A 24,375-nucleotide genomic window follows, 5' to 3' on the forward strand; every position below is an offset into this window, starting at 1 on the left:
CGCCACCACCAGACACCCCATCAGCAACTGCGCCACCAGCAGCACTCCCAGCACCAGCACTCCCACTCCTAGCACCAGCACTCACACTCCTAGCACCAGCACTCCCACTCCTAGCACCAGCACTCACACTCCTAGCACCAGCACTCACACTCCTAGCACCAGCACTCCCACTCCCAGCAACAGCACTCCCACTCCCAGCAACAGCACTCCCACTCCCAGCAACAGCACTCCCACTCCCAGCAACAGCACTCCCACTCCCAGCAACAGCACTCCCACTCCCAGCAACAGCACTCCCACTCCCAGCAACAGCACTCCCACTCCCAGCAACAGCACTCACACTCCCAGCAACAGCACTCCCACTCCCAGCAACAGCACTCCCACTCCCAGCAACACCACTCGGTGCACCAGCAACATCACTCCCCTGAACAGTACGTTCACTCCGACGCGTACTCCCATGAGTAGCACTCCCACTCCCACCAGCATCACTCTTCCCACGCTTTGCGGGCATACTTCCAGCACTCACAAAAAACAGACAAGAAATGTACAGGCAATCACACGACCCACTTCCACATATAAAACAAGACAAAGATGTAAACAAAACAACAAAGGACAAAGCTCACCCAATACACAACAAGTCTCTCAGTCAATATGCAAATCTTCAATCGTCCAGCTCTGTGCGTCTCTCTCTCTCTCTCACTCCCAACAACACAGAGAATGATTAGCAGTACACGTTGCCTTTAAATATGGCGCGCAATCAAAAACATGCTTGTTTCGCCTGATTCAGCAAGATTTGTGATTGTGCAACCTAACAGCACCCCGCCACGCACGCCGATACACCTGTGTGTGATCGGCTCATCATCGTGAGAGTGGGCGGATTTGTTTTCTGGTTGATTTTGCATGTATTCGGCACTTACTGCATACGGAGAGGGAAAAACGCCAATAACATGACTAATCGATAAGCTTGCCGATTTCACATAATCGTCGCTTACTGCATGAGGCCCTATGACACCTACAGGGATAAATGAAGACTTTAAGTTGAGTTGCTTTCTTTAAAGATCGGGTTCATATATACAGTACGTAGGAAATAAATAAAGAATGTCATATGTAGCCACAACGATATTCTAACATAATCAAACATTATCTAATCGACTCCCTTAACGCAGATTAAAGCAGCTTATCCCATTCAGTATCCATCTAATTTATTACAGTATTTGTACTGAATCGTCCATTGGAGCTGAACCCCCCTATTTCAGCTCTGGTGGCCTCCTAATTCATGAGGTACTTACAGTTTTTGATGCCAGTGAACTGTATGGATTTTTAAAAATTGCAGCCTCAGAAAGATGCAACGTCAGATTTTTCGGCTTCCCATTGGCCCGTTGTTTGGCCATTTCCAATCACCCAGGAAGAAGAGGAGACAATAGCCCCCAAAGTATCTCAGGAACCAGGGGTGTCCCTGGAGATGAAAATTGTGTCGTTCAAATAATATAAAAAAATTATACGAGAATAAACAGAGGAGCTTTATGAAGCGTTACTGCGTTAAGAATATAGAAAATATGGAGTCATGTTAGTAAATTGTCCTTAGTATATATTACCAGATACTTGCTAACTTTCAGCCCTTTGACCTAAAACAATTACATCATACTGTATTTTTTAATGACCAATATTTACATTTTCTTACCTGTCTTCATGCTGTTTCAAATGTAACCCCAACAATATGAGAAGAAGAGAAAAACAGTACTTATTTATTAGGATGCAAAAAGAACAGTGCTGACATTTTAATCATCAGGTGACCTACTACATATGGGACTAATGAGCTCGGCAGTCTATTAAATAAACAATTTCATTCATTAGGAATTCTAAAACCATTGAAACTATAGAAAAATAATATGTATACACTGGAAAGGTCCAAGATCATACTGTACATCATGGCCTTTTCTTTACAAGTACATACATTTTATATAACCGCACATTGTTTTTTTATACCTTTTATATTTACAACCTCCTTCATATTTGTAATCTAAATGTTCAGATGTAACAGGCGTTATTGTGCACCCCATCTCTCTCTCTCTGTCTGATTGGGGGGTGACTGACTGACTGGGGGGTTACTGACTGACTGACTGGGAGGTGACTGACTGGGGGAGTGACTGACTGACTGGGGGGTTGACTGACTGACTGGGGGGTGACTGACTGACTGGGGGGGTGAATGACTGACTGGGAGGGGTGACTGGGGGGTGACTGGGTGGGGAGGAGGTACCTGACTGGGTTACTGGGTGGGGAGGGGATGACTGATTGGGGGGTACCTCTGGTGTCCTACACACATACACACACACACACACACACACAATGTCTGTAACACACACACACACACACACACACACACAGTCTGTCACACACACACACACACACACACACACACACACACACACACACACACACACACACACACACACACACACACACACACACACACACACACACACACACACACACACACACACACACACACACTGTCTATCACACACACACTGTCTGTCACACAAACACACACACACACACAAACACACACACACACACACACACACTGTCTGTCACACACACACACACACACGCACACTGTCTGTCACACACACACACACACACACTGTCTGTCACACACACACACACACAACGTTGAGCAGAAGAAGCAGCATCTCCCCCCAGCCCCCACACCTCCCGTAGCTCACTAGAAAGTTTATACGGAAGAAGCCGACACCACAGATGACACCCCGCCCCCCTCTCCCTCAGCTCACAGGAAGGAGGCAGCGAGGACTGCACTTGCGCTCCTAGGAGGGAGGAGGAGGAGAATGGGCACCGGGGGGAACACCCCCGCTACCATCACCCACCCCACGGGCAGACACGGGGACCGGGAGGGGAAGTGGGGACCGGGGGGAGCGGGGATGCAATGGAGGGCTAACCTCTTCAAGCAGCAGAAAGGAAGAGGATGTGCCTGCGTAGCCTGAGCCTGGGTGAAAAAAAATTCTTGGCTACTGCCAAGTCCTGTCAGCACGAGCAGGGGAATTTTTAAAAAAATGCGTGTGCTGCTTGGGAGGCCATGAGGAGGTCGCCACGAGGTCAAATCCACTCGCCCGGGGCCTGCAGGTGACTGGGTTTGTCGAACACTGTATATATATATATATATATAGATATATATATATCTAGAGAGAGAGAGAGAGAGAGAGAGAGAGAGAGAGACTAGCATGTTCTGTTGTAGAGACTGTGGACACAGGAGCATGCTGTGTCACATATTTTGGACATGTCCACAAGTTATTCCTTTCTGGGTGAAAATGAAAGCACTGATCCATCAAACCCTAAGGATTGAAATCCTGATTGATCCTCTGACAATGATCCTGGGTAAAACAATCCCAGATATCCCTTCCTACACTAATAAATGAATGGCACATCTCCTGACGGCTGCATGGTTTACAAATATGCCATCACCTTCAATTTGTATGGAAAAGGTGAGAAGTGCTAAAAATGGAAAAACTCGCTGCAATATTCCATGATTACGTTTGCGAGGATATGATCCCCATGGATTTTAGCCTTCCCGAAAGACATTTAATCCATACAGGATAAGTGAGTTTAGCCCTATTAAAGATGCAGGTTAGTCGAGGACCTGCCTAGCAATTTGTCAATAGATTTTCATGAGAATCTTGTTTAATCTTAACCTTACTAAATGATTGACTCCCCCCCCCCTTATATTATTTGTTGCCCAATTCTCCCTACACACTACTTTTTTTTCTGTACCCCATACTATATAATATAACATAATAAATAACATTTTTTTTTTAAAGCAGATAGATTTGGGTGGCCAACGATAAAAACAGACGTTACTGTCTAAGATGATTTATGGTACTGTCCTGTGTCAATCCTGTTGCCATGACAATGGTATAATACACAACGAATACATCCTTCACCCAGTACAGTAGAGTACTTTTTAGTCCACATCTTTGCTATATGTACACAAATGTCCCTTTGGCCAGCTGTATGTTGGATAGACTATTAACACTACTACTTCCTCACAAACCTGGCCCTACTACCTCCTTCCACATTACTGTTGGAACTACAATCATTCACCCAGTAGCCCAAGCACGCTGCTTAGGGGTCACACTCAACTCCTCTCTCACATTCACCCTCATATTCAAAACATTTCTAAAACTTGTCGCTTTTTCCTCCGCAATATAACAAAGATACGCCCTTTCCTCTGTTGCTCGACTGCTAAAACTCTGACTCAGGCCCTCATTCTCTCCCGTCTTGATTACTGTAACCTCCTGCTGTCCGGCCTTCCTGCCTCTCACCTGTCTCCCCTACAATCTATCCTAAACGCTGCTGCCAGAATCACTCTACTCTTTCCTAGATCTGTCTCAGCATCTCCCCTCATGAAATCCCTCTCCTGGCTTCCGATCAAATCCCGCATCTCACATTCCATTCTTCTCCTCACTTTTAAAGCTTTACATTCTTCTGCCCCTCCGTACATCTCATCCCTAATTTCTCGTTATGCACCATCCAGACTCTTGCGTTCTTCTCAAGGATGTCTTCTTTCTACCCCCTTTGTATCTAAAGCCCTCTCCCGCCTTAAACCTTTCTCACTTTCTGCCACACACCTCTGGAATGCCCTTCCCCTCAGTACCAGACTAGCACCCTCTCTATCCACCTTTAAGACCCACCTTAAGACACACTTGCTTAAAGAAGCATATGAATAGCACTGTGGATATTCTGAACACAATACATAAAGCTTGGCTCCCTGCAGACGTACTTACCAGAACTCCCTCCTACTGTCTCTGTACGTTCTACCTACCAATTAGACTGTAAGCTCCTCGGGGCAGGGACTCCTCTTCCGAAATGTTACTTTTATGTCTAAAGCACTTATTCCCATGATCTGTTATTTATATTATCTGTTATTTATTTGATTACCACATGTATTACTAATGTGAAGCGCTATGTACATTAATGGCGCTATATAAATAAAGACATACAATACAATACATTGAGGAAAAGGCTTTATAAACATAAACATCATATTAGGAAGAGAAAAGCAACCTCCTCTGGCGCTGAGGTGGGGACTTGAATTTTCTTCGTATAGACTGTGACCTCAGGAAAAACAAAAGACAAAACATGCAGGAAGCCTGCAATAGTGTATTACCCAAGGGATACAAAACATATATAAGGAGCAATTTATTAATTGAATTATCTATAAAATATACATAAAAATATACATAAAAATTATATAAAATATATGAACCAGTGCTTGGCACTGACTGGTGATGTGAACAAGCTGCTTGCACACTATCACAGTGGGAGGCTTGAAATTTGTGTCCAAGACTTCTGATCTTTGCTCCGCCTGGTAAAAATTGATCTACAAAGACCACCTGGTCGCCCAATAATATCGGGTATAGGATCATTGACCTCATCCCTATCAGAATTCATTGACCATCATCTGCAGCAGTATGTAGTTAAGTTACGATCCCATATTAGAGACACTACCCATATTCTACAAATTTTAGGGGACATGGAGTGGCATGAAGAATACATAATGGTGACGGCAGACGTAACCTCCCTCTATACTGTAATATCACATCAGAAGGGCTGTGATGCTGTAGCATCCAAGTTACAACATTATAAAATAATATCACTAAAACTAGCAAAATTCTTATTAGTTTCAATTGATTTTATTTTAAAACACAACTATTTTCTTTTTATGGACAAATTTTATTTACAGGTATGTGGCACCGCCATGGGGACCAAATTTGCTCCCAGCTATGTGAACCTATTTATGGGGCAGTGGGAGGACGATTTCATCTGGTCCAACCTAGAGCTGGGGGCGAATTTGGTCCTATGGCGGCGCTACATAGACGACGTTATCTTTATTTGGAGGGGGTCCATTTTAGAATTGAATGTATTTAAACTTTTTTTTTGAATAATAACAATAGAAATCTTCAATTCACCTTCAAAGAGAGCAAAACCAGTATTGAATTCCTAGACCTTCAATTATATGTTGAAAATAACACTCTACATACAAAAACGTACTACAAACCAGTCCAGTCCAATAATTATCTCCTAGCCAGCAGTAACCATAATCCTAATTGGATAAAAAATATCCCCAAAGGTCAGCTGGTTAGGATCAAAAGAAACTGCTCTGATCCCTGTATGTTTGAACAACAGGCACAAGATCTCAAACAAAAATTTTTAGATCGTGACTATAATAAACATCAATTAGATTTAGCAGTAGAAACTGTGAGAAACATGACAAGATCTGACCTAATAAAATATAAACCAAAAGAACAACATGAAAATAGTGAAGGTACAGTAGCATTTATTACACAGTATAACACGTTAGCACCTGAAATTATTAAATTTTTTCCAAACATTGGGGTTTATTAAAACAAGATGAATTATTAAATAAATACCTTAGAGATAAGCCCGAAATATACTTCAGAAGAGCTAACAATCTAAAAACATATTTGTCACCTAGCTGCCCCTTTAGTAATAAAGACAACACCACCAAACACAACATCAGGGGATACTATCCTTGTGCCAAATGCATAGCCTGTCAGTATAGCATCAGAACCCAACATTTTGTATCAAACAACACACATAAAAAATACCCCATTAAAACCCTTATTAATTGTCATAGCCAATTCGTGATCTACCTGTTAGAATGCCCGTGCGGTCTACAATATGTGGGCCGTACGGGTAGAACACTGCAGAGAAGATTAGGAGAACATATCTACAATATAAAAAGGGGATTTGAATTACATAATGTATCTCTGCATTTTAAAACATTCCACTCTCAGAGCCCCACAGGTCTTAAGTGTCATGCCATTGAGTGTCCCAATTTCAGCAATAGAGGTGGAGATAAAATTAACCTCATCTCGAAAAGGGAATCATTCTGGATATTCGAATTAAAAACACTTAGTCCATTGGGTCTAAACATCGAATTTGATCTATCAGCTTTTCTATAATCAATAACTACAAAACATGTTGTCTGCCGACTAGACTACAGTTCCATAATATTGCTTCTCCTCATATGGCTTCTCCTCATAGAGTAACTGAAGGTTTTCCATATATATATAATAAAATTGTTCACTTAATAAAATTGTTCACTTTTTATTTTTATTTTTTTTCATATATAATAAAAAAATTGTTCACTTAAAAAAATTTCCTTTTTAAATAAATTTCTTAAAAATAATTTATCACTTTATATAAATTTATATACATTTCTTTCACCAAATTTTCAATAACTCATCAAATAGTGATGGAACAATTGTAAAATAATCACATTATATAATATTATAATTTAATAAACACCTATAATGTTTAGTTATGAATTAGTTCATCACATATTTTATAGACACATACTAATCTAATTTAGCACTATCACCATTCAATAGCACTGTACATACATATATTTGCCATTTTTCCTTCCTTGATGGTATCTATTTATGGATCTATTTATGGATCTAATTTATGAATATACCCATGACTGTGGTCACCATACCAAGTACCGCACTCTTTCGTTATAACTACTGTGTTATCATATGATCTACTTTGTGATTATGTCTCTAACTATGTTTAATGTATTTTTTCAACTAATCAATGTATTTTCAATCCATATGTATTTATATTCCACATGTATTTCCATTCTACATCCACTATGATTTGTTTGGTATGATTGGGTTAATTTGACTGTACATAATATGTGCATGGCAATATGCCCTATATGACACCATGATATGCATTACATCATGATAATTTCCAACAGACATCTCTGTGTAGGTTATGAACATGTATGACTTAAATAATTAGTCACTTAATTAACAACAAATATGTTTGTTAATACAACATCGTATTAGATACATGTTCATTTTCACACAGAGAAGATCAATTCATCTATAGTCTACATGTGAAAGATTCCCAATTGTATTAACATTCTTGCAGTGTATTAATATTCTTGCAGTCTGTTTTCCATCTCTATTTTAAATCATGTATACTCTTTCAAATATCTGAATCAAGAGACATTGATATCACACTGTTTTAATTTAATCACACCAATCATGGACCGTTTGCAATCAAAAACTGAGATATAAAGCAGCATAGATGCTTTCAGCACATATCCCTGACGAAGAAAGACACCAATAGAGCTTTCGAAACACGTTGGATGGTTTTTGGTACTGTTGGGACACCGTAGCAGTGGACGAGAATTGGTGACGTCATTGCGCGAGCGGATCGGGTGCATTCCATGAAGTGATTCACGACGGAGCACAAGATAGGATCCCGGCAGCAGGAGACGCAAACACCGCCAGGCGGACGGTGCATCCCGGCCTTAAAGACCAGTAACCAGTGCATTTGACCTATTCACATCTGGTGAGTAGGTTTTCAATTTTTACCAGGCGGAGCAAAGATCAGAAGTCTTGGACACAAATTTCAAGCCTCCCACTGTGATAGTGTGCAAGCAGCTTGTTCACATCACCAGTCAGTGCCAAGCACTGGTTCATATATTTTATATAATTTTTATGTATATTTTTATGTATATTTTATAGATAATTCAATTAATAAATTGCTCCTTATATATGTTTTGTATCCCTTGGGTAATACACTATTGCAGGCTTCCTGCATGTTTTGTCTTTTGTTTTTCCTGAGGTCACAGTCTATACGAAGAAAATTCAAGTCCCCACCTCAGCGCCAGAGGAGGTTGCTTTTGTCCACAAATTCAAGTCTGGGTGCAAGATACCAGAACAATCTCAACAGGCAGCTCCAGGACTACCATTCGGACAATTTATCTAAGGTTTTATCATTTGTTGATTGTATAAGCGCTGTTTGTACACCTTTTGTTCTACATATCATATTAGGAAGAGAGATGACTTTGCTGTGTATATCAGGATAATTACATGTTTCCGTGCATTTAAGGTTAATGAAACACATTTCACAACTAGGTTATCAGAATGTGGGTTGGATTCACCAAGCGGTGGAGATAAAACACCACAGAGATAATTCTATTGAGTCTGAAAATGGACCGAAAGGCTACTTCCGGCAATATAGAATAAGTCACTTAAGCCTAAACAAAGACAAACATATTGGACCTATAAATTAGATACAACTGCTTCTAGGGGTTTAAATTATATGTCTGATTACAATTTTTCCATTAGAGTATTGGGTGTCGGCTGCCACCACTGGTTGTTCTCTCATTCTTTGTTGAGGACACGTTATTTATATATAGTACATATTTTTTATATTTGTTTTTACTGCACTTGTTCACTTTGTTCCCCACTTTGTTTATAATTTAACTTTTTTACCCCTTTCCCGGATTTTTTTGATTAGCTTTTTTGTTGCTGTCTTCACTCCTCTTGAAAAAGATTATATTGAAACTTATGAAGTGTGTTCCTTTGTGCCTGTTAATAAATGTTACATTGGCGGGGGTTTAGCCATTTGGAAAACAGCTGGGTACAATTCAAATATAATTAGTTGTGCATTAGATCATTATTTCCCTGATAGTCACTTCCTTTTCATTTATTTTCTGTCAATTATTTTTCATTCACATTTTTTTTAACATATTTGCATATCATGAAACTGTATTTGCTTTTGATGGGCTCCCCGCTGTGATTTACTCTTGTTTTTTCTTACCCCTGGCCAGGAAATGGGGAAGTGGGCGGGTTATTTAAATATTGACTCCAAGGCTACCATACAGGGGGAAGAGTCGGGGCAAATGTTTCTTTGCCATCGACCAATGGCTCTAGGGGGCCTGGCTGGTCGATGGTGAAAGTTCAGTTCAACATCCGCCTTGGAGCCTGAGCTCCCCTCCATTGCGGGGCAAGAGCTCCCTTCCATTGTGGGGCATTCTCTAACCAACGTACCCCCTCAAGTCGGTCGGCAGGCCGATGTCGGAAGTTCAGCTGGCCCAGAAGTTGGGCACAACTTTTGCCTCCGGCCGGCGCATAATACCCCTCCTAATAGGAGGCCACCAGGTAAGATTTCGAGAGGAGGAGGGGAGTGAGAGAAAGGGTGTGGTTATAGGGGGAAGAATGAGAGAAGGGAGTAAGGAGATATGTGAGAAAGAGGTGCAGAGTGAGAGGGGGAGTGTGAGAAAGGGAGTAGAGAAATAAAGGGGTAGTGACAGAGAACGGGGGCAGGGTGAGAGAGAGGGTGAAGAGTAAAAGAGAGGCAGGGAGGATAGAGAGGGAGACTGTGAGAGAGAGTGAGAATGGGGGCAGTGAGAGAGAGGGAGGAGTGGCAAAAGGACAGGATGAGAGAGAGTAAGAGAGTGAGTGAAAGAGAATGGGGATAGATAGAATGGGTGAGAGAGGGTGGAGAGACTCACATGGCTGTTGACAGGAGAAGTGCAAAAATCCCCCTTTCCCATCTGCTCAACAACCTAGGACCAGGTGGGGACCCTAGTCCTGCGTCCTGGGAAAGACTGTAAGACTGTAAGTAAAAGTAATATCTTCACAGTGTCCACTAACTATAGAAGGTCAGCTGCCTGAAAAGTCTTGGTAGGAGGACTGTCTCCGCTCTGACATTCATATTCTATTTGGCAGTGTTAATATACTCCTATTGGAGAATTGTTGTGAATAAATATACATTCAGTAACGGTTTGCTTTGCAGTAATATGCTACTTTGGTGTGCACACTGTTTTGCAGTATTGTGATTTGTCCCAGTTCTCAATATCGCCTGAAGTAGACACAGACTAACATATTGAAGTAGGACATATATTTACATTTTCCAATAGCAGAATTTCACCAAAATGGGGTAAGTGAAAAAAAGTTGTGAGATTCAATCTGTGCCTATCTATTTTACGGATTGTTGAATACTTAATATTGCGAAATGTGTGCAATTAAATGAATAGGCATCTTTTTTTTTTTTTATATATCAGTATCTTGTTCCTAGACCCTGCTGGCACTGACAGCCTTAATAAAGGCTGCTGCTATACACTAAGATATGTATAGTACCAGTTTTAATTGAGAAGATTGCTGCTTATCAATTGTTATCTGTGTAAGTCTGTATAAGGAGGAGGATGCTTAGGAACTGAAAGGCCATTTTCTTCATTTTGCTAGCCCTTTCACTGCAGTGTGAACAAAAGTATTGGGGCTTCACCCTCATTAATACCCTCTCATGTTTCTGTCCTGTATTTTTCTAACAATAGTACTCTTATTATTACTCACTACTGTGACTTTTGTAGCTATGTCTTGGCTACTAATCTATCCTGCCTGACATGTAAGTCCTGGTACAGTGCAGGCAGTGTTAGACCCAATCCAGGTTTTCCCCAGCAGTAAGCAGCTCCCTTGACTGACAAGGGGGGAGGCGGGCTGAGGCTTGTGTTCTGCCCAATCAGGGGCTCAGCCCTTTGACCCTCCCCCAGGGTACTTAAAGGGCTGCACTTCCTAAATGTAGCCAGTGTTGTCTCTCCCCTGGTCCCATAGAAGAGTGTGCGCAGTGCTCTGGCCACCTTCTATCCCCTCCCTTAGGGGAGTGGGAGTGAGGACTATACCTCCTGCTCCATCAGGGAGTAGGGGTAGAGCAAGGACCGACCTTTGGGACCCATGCCTAGGGGCTTGAGTCCAGGGACCATCACAAGGCTGGAGTGCTAGAGTATGCAGTTGCTGCATTCTTTGCTGAGAGAATAATAAAGCTGTTCAGTTTATACAATATACTCCTACCCAAGTCTGCAGTCTATCAGGGGGAGTATCAGAGAGTTCTCCTGCAGGGATTGCCTCCAGCAGTCCTGGAGCCTGCAAGTGATGGAAGCGCTGACACCAAGACTAAGAAAAAAACACCTATCACCCCAGAAGCCTGTCCTGTCTTCCCCAATAACAACGGCGGAACCTCAGAGCTTCTGTGAGCCAACAGGTACTCAGCACTACACACCTAGTAACAGGGAAATCTCCCAGAGGGTGGGGGAAACAGTTACACATTCTCCAGATCATACAGCCCAAGCTGATTTAAGGACTCCTTACACATGGCTCCCATGTTCTCTCCACCTTGCCATCAACTTATTTTACAGCTCTCTGCACAAGCTTGGTTGGCTACAATGTTTGTTCCAAATACCCTTGTCCTCATTGCAATGCTCCTCTATTTGTTATTGTGAATCTCACTAATCCAAATGTGTGTAGAGATAGAATATTATCCATGTCACATCATTGCTATACTCTATCTCCCATTCAGAATAGGCTATGATCCTGGCCCTCAGATTTTTATTTGTAACTCAAAAACCTTTTTTTCCAAGTTCGATATTCTTATTGGCAAATCTTCTGTCTGATAATATATTGTAGTGAATTTTTAGAGCATGTAATTCATAGCCTTCCCTTTAAGAGCATATAAACAAACGTTAATACAATGCTAAAGTTTTTTTAATGTTTATCTTACCAGATCTAGTTTAACATTTTAGGTTACCTCCACTTATTACAAGGTAGTTGATCCAGTATTGCAAAAAAATTCTCAGGGATTTTCTCTGTGCATTTATTTGTCTTGTATGTTGCCTTCTTTGAGCAAAAGGGCCTTCTTACTTCAGTCTGTTTTTTATATCCAAGGTCCAGTAGGAATGGGAAAGGTCAAACCAGTTACTGCAAACCAGATATTTGTACGATTTATAGCTATGCATTGTTAGAACAGAGATGTCAAACTAAAGTCAGAACATTTTTAGCGGCTCTTCTCTGAATGTTTTTAAACGTAAACTCATCCTTCTTGTACAGTACATTGGAGACCAGGACTATCAGAATAAAATCTCACAGAAATGTGACACCAAGTGGATTAGTCATGAAACTATGAATAGTGCCAATTGAGCACTATTGCACTTAAACTACCATTGATTTTAATAGTTTGATAAATGACCCCCCAAAACGTAATTCTTTCTACATGAGATACAGTGTCATACGTTATAATATTACAGCGACCATTTGTTATCACCAATCTTATCTATAACTCTCAGGTGTTTTCCCTTATCTTGATTCATGCTACAGTAGAATTATATTCTATTTTTTTCACTCTTAATGGCAGTTAACCATTTTCAGAAATCTATCTCACCTCTGCCTTACTCACAACACTATCTAATGTGTGTGTCATCTGTAACTGTTATGAGCATAGTCCTTGTTTGTGTGCAAAGATCCATAGCCAATATGTAAAGCCCATGCAGCATCCTATTAGTAAAAGCCCCAAAGTGAAGTGGAAACAGTGCCGCACTCCTAGAGGTTACACAAAATAAATGTACTATTCATGCAATCACTCACACAAAATACAAGTCTTTCCAGGTTATAACAGAAACATTTATTCACCAATATTTTCTTTCTGGAACACATCAGAGCCCTTTAATGCATGTGTGAACCTTATTGCATAGACACTTCTGCATTGTAATCTATTATTTAGGTTATGGAAATAGTAACAATATTAACTCTTCATTTCAAAGCTTACAACAATATTAAATATTGCAGAGCTTTAACCTAACATTACTCTGATGCTGTCAGTAAAGAGCAAGTTACAATATAACCTAACAGAACAGACATAATACTAGTACCCACTCACACAGTCGACACAGAGTGAAGCTATTCACATTCACTGGCGCCTTGCTGGGCCATGTTGCTCACTCAATGCGCGTCTGTGCTCTGAACAACAGATGTTTTTTCACTTCTATTTATGCTTTATTGAAATGCCTGATTGTTTATTAACGCACATGCATGTTAAAGCTAGGTAATGCGCGTGGCCAGCACGACATGCCTAGCACATGGGTGGTTATAGCAGTTAACGTGCATGTGTGGCTGTTTTTGTTAAGGGCGTGCACAATATTTCTCTGATTGCGCACGTGTGCAACATTTGGTTGACAAAAATGCGCTAAGATGTTTAACGAATATAGGCACTAAAGGTTTCTAACGTGAGGTTCAGCCTATACAAAACAGAAGTATTTCGGCAGTTCTTTTTGCAAATGGTTAGTTTTGTGGGTACACGTTGACCCCAGGAGAAAGATCGTCTCTGACTGATTTCGGTAATAAGGTGCAGTTATAAGCCCTGAGTTAACACAGCCGTGTGAATCTGGCCCAAAAGTATTATTACAGTAAATATATCTAAAATGATATCACAATACTCTTGGGGCCCTTTTTTCTGACTAGGCAACAGCTGAGACAAGTGTTTTCTTGTTTATATTGCTACAACATTATTATATGCTTTCATGTGCAAAAAAGTACAAGCGTTGATTGTAAAATTTACCTTGTTATGAAAGATAACATGTGTAATGCATTATTTAGACTGCTGAACTCGGTATGTGCTACACTTCTGTTTTTTTTCCACAATAATAAAAACCCCAAATGCACTGTATACAGTAAGTAGAAAGTGTATCCGACCATTTGCTCTAGAGGTGTAAACGCAAAATCTAATGTAGGACAGCCACCTGTGCTCCAACAGTGCTTCCTCAGTTCTCTAAGTGTATTTTCAGTTTGTGCTTGCGATTACACCAGCAGTATTTGTATCCATCTGGCTTGTGCTATGTCACTCTGCTGGAATTCTCTCTTGCCAATATGCTGCTCCAATTCATTTTTTTTCTGCAATTATTGTTTTAGCTGCCAGACTGCTAAAGGATGTGCAGCTCTGTTTTTACAAGCTGTGACATCCTCTGTTGAGTAGATGTTTTAGCAGCTGAAAGTTGCTGGTCTGTAGAAGCCATTTAAACAGATTTATTTTGTAGATGTCTTTAACATAGGTTATTCTTCTATTAAACATGACAATAACACATAATAAACAAAACAAAATAATATGTGTTCTATGACAAACATAAATAGGACATTTGTAATATGTACAATAAGCTTTCCAATATTTCACATATGTTTCTACTTGTACATGTATTCAATGTCTATTTTTATTGATTTAACAGTATTGCATTATTTTAGGGGACAGTTTTATTCATGCATTGAAATCTAAATTGACCCTTAAAGCCTATAAATAAGCCTATTTATTTTAATTAGTAGCATCTGCCTGAAGGTATTTCAGACCTGTAAGTCACTCTGACACAAGATTATGTAAAGCTACAATAATGCAAATAATGTCATTTTAAGTGACAAACTACTCATGGGGTATTGAAACTTACCACCAATGTGATACACACCCCATTAAATAGTTTCAGTTATTAATTACATCTAACGAACATATTAATCAATTATTGTGGTGTATTCAAAATAGCAGAGATATACTGGGCCGTATTTACTCAGATGTGCTGCTCTATGTTACCTTCCAGCACAGCTAAGTAAATACCGGGTATGGCTAATTCAAGCTGTCCCCCAGCCCAGAAGATGTCTTCTAGAGTAACACTTCTTCGTAAATATGACCCATATTGTCTATCTTGTGTAAATGTACAGTAATTAATACACTGTGAGCTCTCTACAAATATACAGTTGTTTATAGTTAAAACCATTGTATTTTCAATAATCAGCGTCATTTTGGGAATTTTTTGTCAGAGTAAAATCTGGCAAATTGATTAGCAAATCAATGAGTATCAATAAATGTGTATAAAGCTTAGTCCGTAGTAGGAGTTACGATAGTTGAGGGAAATGTATATATTAAGTATGCATGTGTATATTTAAATAGGAGAATGCTTGTATGCATTGCTTTACAAAATAAACAATAATACTTGCCAACTAATGGCAATCTTATTTACAAACCTGTTACTGTAAGGTGCTGTAACATATGTCCAAGAAGTTAATGTGTATATTGAAATAAGTTTTTTTTTTTTTTTACACACTATTATATTTAGTATTCATAGAAGATATCTTTTTGAGGGGACAATTTATTTTCCAGTGTGTCAATACGTTAACATATTTAACTCAACAGTTTTTCTTCTTCAAGCAACTGGGAATCTTGTACATGGAGCACTGAAACAATAGACATACATTATCTCATAAGTCCTGTGTCAAGAGTGAAGCTGTCAAAACTCACTGCGTTGGTTCCCATGGAGAACGATTTGCAAATTGAATGATACAGCAGATTTCATCCTCTATGAGCATGGTTTACATAAGGGGTGAGGGGGTCATCACTGTAAACTCCAAAATGGTTCTGCTGCTTACAGTATTATTATTTTTAAATGAATAATTCCACTCATCAAAAACTAGATAATGTTACGTATAATCAACATTTAATAAAAGGAAATATTTAACACACAAAATATATCATTACATAAACTTTATTAGATGAAAAACACCACAAATGTTTAAATCAAGGATTTTGGACGTAGTAAAACATTGTACAGGAAATTAATACAGAACACTTAAAAAAAATCAATTTTTTATATTTGACCCTTACCACAATAATTATTTGTATCTTTATCCAGTCTCACTGTCTATCAGTTCATCTCTATCAATGACCCATAATTCACTAGATATTAATAAATAAGGATAATATTATTATAATATTTATTTTTTAAACATAAATGAAAAATTAACATTAATATCAGAGATCAACAAGTCCGAACTCTGGAAATTCGACACACATGAACCTCTGGAATAAAATCTCCATCTTAGGCCAAAGGCGAAATCAAGGAAAAATAAGTTTTTGGTTTTCTCCTTCACCTCAGATCCCGTCCCCTTTCCTGATAAAGTGGCCTCTCCCTTCCCCTGCTATTTGGTAGCGGCATTGGCCGGAGAAGGAAGGGTGGGATAAGCCAGAGAGGCATAAAATACATAAATAATAATAATATCACTTAATTATATTGTATGTACAGCAGGGCCCCGCTTCTCGGCGCTCCGCTTTTTGGCGATCCGCTGATACGGCGGCACCAAGAAGGGAGCCACCATGTTGGATTTTAAGTCGCGCATATGCAGAATGGGCGGGTGCGCCTGGCGCACACGCACAGACCGCAGTTTGCGCGCGCATAACGTAGTTTGCGCGCGCAGAGCATTGGTCGCACATGCGCAGAACGGCAAAAATGCCGGTTTGCGCATGCGCTGAACTGAAAATCGCCGGATCCGTTTTCCGGCGATTTTCACTATACGGCGGGCCTCTGGAACGGAACCCGCCGTATACCCGGGGCCCTGCTGTAAAAGTAACAATTCATTTGACTGGTTAGATAACTGTATTTAGTATTAAGCAGAGAAAGGCAACTAACCATCTGACTTATCTCAGTCAATCAATCCAGACTTGTCCTTCCATTTCAGTTTAGTTTCCTGGGGCAAGGTAATATTAAGATTTCATTTTTTGCTTTTATCACCACCATCTGACCTGTCTCCCGGCTATCTGTAAACCAGTCAATCAGGCCCAGCTGGGTAGAATAACAGCTGAACTACCGTCATAAATAACACATTTATATCTAAATAAAATATAAATATATTTTAAATGTAATTCTAATCTAGCAATCTAAACAAGGAAAATAACCTGAACTTTCTTAATTCCCATGCCCTCCTAGACCCTTTACAATCTGGGTTTCATATAGCTCACTCTAAAGAGACTGTGCTCACTAAAGTAGCCAATAATCTACATGAAGTCAAATCCCAGGGTCATTTTCCCCTACTAATCCTGCTCCATCTGTCTGCTGCCTTTGATACTCTCAATCCCCATTTTCTCCTTCATATTCTAAACTCCCTTAGTATCCGCAACAAAGCTCTATTCTGGTTCTCGTCATACCTCTCCCATCACACATTTTTGGTCTCTGTTGAGAACATATCTTCATCTTCTGTCGATCTGTCTGTTGGTGTACCTCAGGGCTCTGTTCTGTGCCCCCTCCTTTTCTATCTCTACACACTATCACTTTATAACCTCATCAACTCTTTTGGCCTCAGATATCATCTCCATGCAGATGATACGCAGATGTATCTATTCACCCCTACCCCCACTCCTGCAATCCAGTCCTGAGTCTCTGATTGCCTCCTGGCTATATCTTCGTGGACTGTGCTCCGCTGCCTTAAACTTAATATGGCTAAAACTGTGCTCCTCATAATTCCCCCTAAACCTTGCCAAATATCCTTTTTTTCATCACCATAAATGGTTCTACTCTCTATCCTGTCACCAAAGCACATTGCGTAGGAGTGATATTTGACTCTTTTCTTCTCTATTAACATTGAAGTCGTGTCTAAAGCTTGTCGCTTCTTCCTCCATAATATTGCTAAGATCCACTTTTTTGTCACGCTTTTGCTAAATTCTAATGCATGCCCTTATCCTATCCCGTCTGAATAATTGTATTATAACAGGCCTCCCTGCCTCAGAACTTTCTCCCTGGCAATCGATCAAACATTCTGCTGCTAGAATAATTTCTCTTGCTCCCAAAACAGTCAATGCTTATCTCCTCCTTAAATCCCTCTCCTGGCTTCCCATCAAGTTTCGGATCATCCACAAGTTCTCCTCCTTACCATCAAGGCCCTCCACTCATCTGCTCCTCCCTACATATCAGCTCTGATCTCTCGCTATGCCCCTGCTCATCTCCTGCGTTCTATCCAAAGTCTACTTTCCAGTGGCACTGCCATCCTGAAAAATCTCATAGGGAAAAAAACTGAAAATTGGAACGAAAGAAGTAACGGAAGTGAGTGACTGCGCATGTGCAGAATCAGCCTGAACTAGTACTACGCATGCGCAGACACTGTAGCCAATGAGCGCACATATACAAATTGCCTCCCTGGGAGCACAGTGCCTCTGCCTGTGATCATCTCTAACTTTGCAGTTGGCGGAAGTATGAGCCCCAGCCCTCCTCAAACACTCACCTCACTGGCCCTGCAACCAGAACGTGCACTGCAGCACCACTCCGGAGCTGCATGACTAGGAGGTGAACCTCACGGTCACGCGTGGCTCTTCTGGCATGGTCATCCTTGGCCTAGTCACTGCCGGGGTAATGTGCACGCTAGGCAATGTGCGCACATGTGCAAACCGGCTCCCCAGCAACACAGTGTCAATGCCTGTGACCAGTTTCCAGGGCTTCCGGATCGGGTGTGAGTTGGGAGCAGACCGTAGGTACCGGCACTCACCTCGCAGGCTCTGTACCTCACCTCAAGTGCCTGCTCCGCCATGGTCATCCCGGCCCTGATCACTGCCGGGGGAGATGGTGTCAAGGGGATGGTGTTGTTGCCCTTTGTTGTCTAATACACATACTCTGACACATGTACACATGCACACACATATACACACAGTTACACACACATAAACCCATTCACACACCTACAGACTATAAATATAGATTTGTAAATACAGCTAAACCCCATTATAACGCGGGTCTCGGGGTCCACCCCGAGACCACCGCGTTACTAACGGGGTCGCGGGAAAAAAAATGGCCGCCGCTTTAATGCAGATTCATCCCGCGGGACAGGAGATGGGAGCGGGCATGTCCCTCCGCTCCCCGCTTCCCCCTGTCACCGCGGGACAGCCCGCGGGGCAGGAGATGGGAGCGGGGATGTCCCTCCGGTCCCCGCTTCCCCCTGTCACCGCGTGACAGGCCGCGGGGCAGGAGATGGGAGCGGGCATGTCCCTCCGCTCCCCGCTTCCCCCTGTCACCGCAGGACAGCCCACGGGGAAGGAGATGGGAGCGGGGATGTCCCTCCGGTCCCCGCTTACCTCTGATCCCTCCACGTGCCCGGTGCTCCCGCTGCCTGCATGGAACAGGTAGCGGGGGGTTTCTTCTCCCCACCGCTGTCCCTGGCGCTCCCGCTGCCTGCGCGGGAGGAGGGGGGGGAGCGGGTGGTGGTGCTGGTCGCGGCCTTTCCTCTGCTCCGACCCCACCCCCCGTCTGTGTAGAGTGAGAGAATGTGTGTGTGTATGTATATATGGGAGAGAAAGTGTGTGTATGTGGGTGTGAGTGTGTGTAAGTGTCTGTGAGTGTGTGTAAGTGTCTGAGTGTGTGTGTAAGTGTGTGTAAGTGTCTGTGAGTGTGTGTAAGTGTGTGTAAGTGTGTGTGAGTGTCTGTGAGTGTCTGTGAGTGTCTGTGAGTGTGTGCAGTGTGCAGTGTGTGTGCAGTGTGTCAGTGTGTGCAGTGTGAGCAATGAGCAGTGTGTGTGCAGTGTGCAGTGTGTCAGTGTGTGCAGTGTGAGCAATGAGCAGTGTGTGTGCAGTGTGCAGTGTGTGTGCAGTGTGTCAGTGTGTGCAGTGTGCAGTGTGTCAGTGTGTGCCGTGTGAGCAATGAGCAGTGTGTGTGCAGTGTGCAGTGTGTGTGCAGTGTGTCAGTGTGTGCAGTGTGAGCAATGAGCAGTGTGTGTGCAGTGTGCAGTGTGTGTGCAGTGTGTGTGCAGTGTGTGAGTGTGTGCAGTGTGAGCAATGAGCAGTGTGTGTGCAGTGTGCAGTGTGTGTGCAGTGTGTGTGCAGTGTGTCAATGTGTGCAGTGTGAGCAATGAGCAGTGTGTGTGCAGTGTGCAGTGTGTGTGCAGTGTGGCAGTGTGAGCAATGAGCAGTGTGTGTGCAGTGAGTGTGTGCAGTGTTTTTTTTTAAAACGGGAGCCACGGGAAAACCGCGTTATAACCGAATCGCGGTATAACGAGGCGCGTTATAACAGGGTTTAGCTGTAGTAACAACAGTAAAAATACAACATTAAAGTCATGCCAACCATGCCGCACCTTTACCTACCGAACATGAGCTAATGACCATTGTTGAGCAATGTACACATGTACACATAGAGACACACACGAAAAGGGAAAACATCTTGACGCATGAATTTGGACCTGATTAAATATTAGAAGCAATACTGGTATGACCGAGATTTCTAAAGAAAAATGTATGCAGTCTCAATCATAAAAATGTAATAAAAAAAAAATACAATTAAATGAATACTAACATTGGTATTGAATTTTATATACCTAAACCTAGATTGAGCTCGATCAAATACCTGATTCCACAAGATTCAGAGGACTATTGGAAAAAATATGATATTCCTTAAATGTAGAAAATTTCATCCAAAATGTCCTGAATACTACTTGGTCTTGCAGTTGATCAGTGCTTGGCACTATGGCCCAGATAAACGTTAGAAAGGGTTATTACCTTTCTTTTTGTATTTGAGTCACTCTAATATTACCCTCCTTCTTGGTTAACGTGTGATCTCAAGAATTGTGCTGATGTTGTGCACCTTTTGGTGATATATACAAATTTGTTTAATTGTTTTGTATCCACAGTAGTAGTGTGTCTCACTTACTGAGCGGTATATGCAGGATACCTCTTTTTAGGATGGTTGCGTTCCTGCTGTTTGCTTGAAGGTAAAATATAGCTGGGCTGCTCCTGCTGTCTGTGTATCGGGTCTGTGACTTGGTATAATGGCAAAGAAACATACAGGCTTACCCCGGGGCTCCGCTGTATGGACCAGGGAAGAGATGTTTGCAGTCGTCACGTCCTCACGGTGCTATACTAATGCCTCTCCTGGTCTGACTGGTTAGTTGTCAAACACAGCAGCCCTGCCGTCGGCTCCCTGGGACTCCGCTACCACTAAGCAGAGTCAGACCAGGAGAGGCATTAGTACAGCACCGGGAGGACGCGAACGCAAACTTCTCTTCCCTGTTCCATGCAGTGGAGCCCCGGGGTAAACCTGTATGTTTCTGCCGTTATACCAACCCACAGACCCGATACACAGACAGCAGGAGCAGCCCAGCTAGATTTACAACCCCCCTTTTTTTGCGCTCTCTTTTATGTATGTATGTGTTATATTTGGCCCCGTTTTTAATCACGGGCGAAAGATTGGAGCTGCAGGAGGGACTATTTGAATACTGGTGGTCTGCGCACACCCTATTTCTTGTTAATATATTAGCGCCTTAATTCTTTCCCTTTTCATACAGACACACACCTACACACTTAGATAGATACACATGTACACACTTACACACACACACTTACACAATATAAATATTTAAGTATAATAGGACAACCATTCAAAATGTAACATGTAAATTAAAAACGACACAAGTGCTAAACATGCATGTTATCTATACATATACCATATGCTATATATATACATTACTGTACTATAGCAAATGTAATGTTTTTATGTACAGTATCAAATAGGGTTATGTCGGGCAAGTACGTGCATTGAAAGTCAAATTTGTTTGCATGTTATCAATGACATTGTACTTTGATTTTTAGTATTTTAATGTAAATAAACAGATTTCAGATTGACAAAACTCAAAGAAGTTTCACTTATAACATGCGTACTTGGCACCCCCCCCCCCCCCTCCACTTTTTTTGTACTATAATTCGCTGTGCTGTATTCTCTCCCTTGCAAAGTGCTAAGTACAGCTGTGGGCACTATATATACAGTATAAAGATATACATACATACATACGAAAATACATGTGTGGCACAATAGTTATATAAACAATGAAAAACAGGATTCCAAAAAAATACAAAGTTGAGTCCTACTTATAGTCTGTTGAATATTTTTCCATTTGTTTTTGGAACAGTGGAGAGGGCAACATTTCAGGAACAAAACTGACCTTTCAGCAATTATACATAACTGTTGAAAGCACAAATACTGTATAAAACCAACTTTGGAGCCAAAACATGAACAGGAAGTGTCAATAATGCATACTAAAAAAATGCAATACAATGATTGATCAACCCATATTAAAAGTGATTATGTGAATGTGAAATAATGTCAGCGATTACGGAAGCCAGAATTGCCCCAATTACATAGTCTGGACCATGCACCAATTCGTATACTACTGAAAACCACTGAATGTTACTCACTAGACAATGTAATTAGAGATTAAATGACTCATTGTTATAATACACCCAGGATTAATAAAAAAAGGTGATAGACTCCCTAGGAGATCACTTTCAAATCAATTTAGGTAGTGTTGACTCTACATCCTCCTTATGTGCTTCTTTATAAGGGGCACGTTTATTTTAATAGCCTCTCATACAAAAAAAACAAGGCTCAGTTAATAAAAGTCCTTACAAAGGAAATGTCTAAATGTGAACAGATTCATAAGGTATTGTATTAAAAAAAAACTATACAATAAATGAATCGCTGATCTTAGAAAGATCCAATAAGAAAATACGGAAAAAGCACTGCAATGGATTAAGCAGTTATGCTACGATAAAGTTAACAAAGCAGATAAACTCGTGACCAGGGAGGCGCGAGTATCCCCCCCTACCCCTTTAAGCTAATTACCGGTAATGACCGAATGACAAGAGGACAACGTTTTGGAGGTATAAAGGCCGGGGCTTTGTTTATTTACAATAACAACTGGAGATAGCTACTGTCCCGGTCCACGCCGGAAGTGCTCGGTGCTGGTAACGCAACAGGGGGGCACCCGGAAGTATGTCCCAGTGACCTGCCCCCTCGCTTCAACCCGCTTTACCAGCCTTGAGCCCCTTCCGGCAGGACGAGCACCTACCCCCACCCCCCAACTGCCGCCGCGATGATGCAAATTGGCCCAACTTTGACCCTTCCATCTGGATCTTTCCGTCTTTGTTTTTCGACATCGATATATCTTGGCTTCTGTGAAATAAAGAGACGTTACACTGGCCCCCGTAATTGTGATGATCCTTAACTAAAAAACGGGATGGGTGGGAATCTGTTGAGAGCCAGGAACAAGTGGCCGATCCATGCTCCTGGCCGCAGGTTTACCCCCTTCTGGCCCCTCCCCTGGCTTGCCCCTGGCCACTCCTGTGGCCCACCTGGTTCGGGGAGGCCGTGCCCCCCGGTCACTGGCTGTGCCGCCCAATTGGGCTTGCACGCTCTATGACCAGGGAGGCGTGAGTATCCCCCCTACCCCTTTAAGCTAATTACCGGTAATGACAGAATGACGAGAGGACAACGTTTTGGAGGTATAAAGGCCGCGGCTTTGTTTATTTACAATGACAACTGGAGATAGCTACTGTTCCAGTCCACGACGGAAGTGCTCGATGCTGGTAACGCAACGGGGGGCACCCAGAAGTGTGTCCAGTGACCTGCCCCTCGCTTCAACCCGCTTTACCAGCCCCGAGCCCCTTCCGGCAGGACGAGCACCTACCCCCCCCCAACTGCCGCCACCGACGGGCCTATTTAAACCCCTTAAATTAGGCCCGTACCGCCATACCCCCGATAACCTCTTCCAATCCCTCCTGTAGGTTGTTATTCAGAATGTCTGCCCCTATGTCAGACAGATGTACCCCGTCCTCCCTGAACCAACCGCCTACCTCGAAGCTAAACTGTGGGTGATGGATTACCCATCCCCCGCATTGCTTCACAAACTTCCCCACCTTTCTGTTCAACCGTTTTCGCATCTTGTTTACCCGCCCTGGATTCCGCGCCCCTCTCCAAACACGCCTGCAAATGATGTCCGACCATACTACCTGCATCCCTGGCCAAAAAGCCATGATGCGTGACAGATCCTGCTTGATCTGGTGGAATAATTCCGTGGACCGCACTGCCGCCAAGTCGTTACCCCCTTCATGGATAACGGTGATGTCTGGTGCCCTCCTGTCCCTGGCCCG

The 24,375-nt window shown here is 42.1% G+C and overlaps 1 protein-coding gene across 1 annotated transcript in view; it reads right to left on the minus strand.

Moving 5' to 3' along the window:
* LOC142486795 (uncharacterized) overlaps nt 1-24,375 on the minus strand; it is a 66,452-nt gene that overhangs the window by 41,501 nt on the left and 576 nt on the right. The window lies entirely within an intron of this gene.

Source organism: Ascaphus truei, chromosome 1 (assembly GCF_040206685.1).
Source record: "Ascaphus truei isolate aAscTru1 chromosome 1, aAscTru1.hap1, whole genome shotgun sequence".
Taxonomy (NCBI): Eukaryota; Metazoa; Chordata; class Amphibia; order Anura; family Ascaphidae; genus Ascaphus; species Ascaphus truei.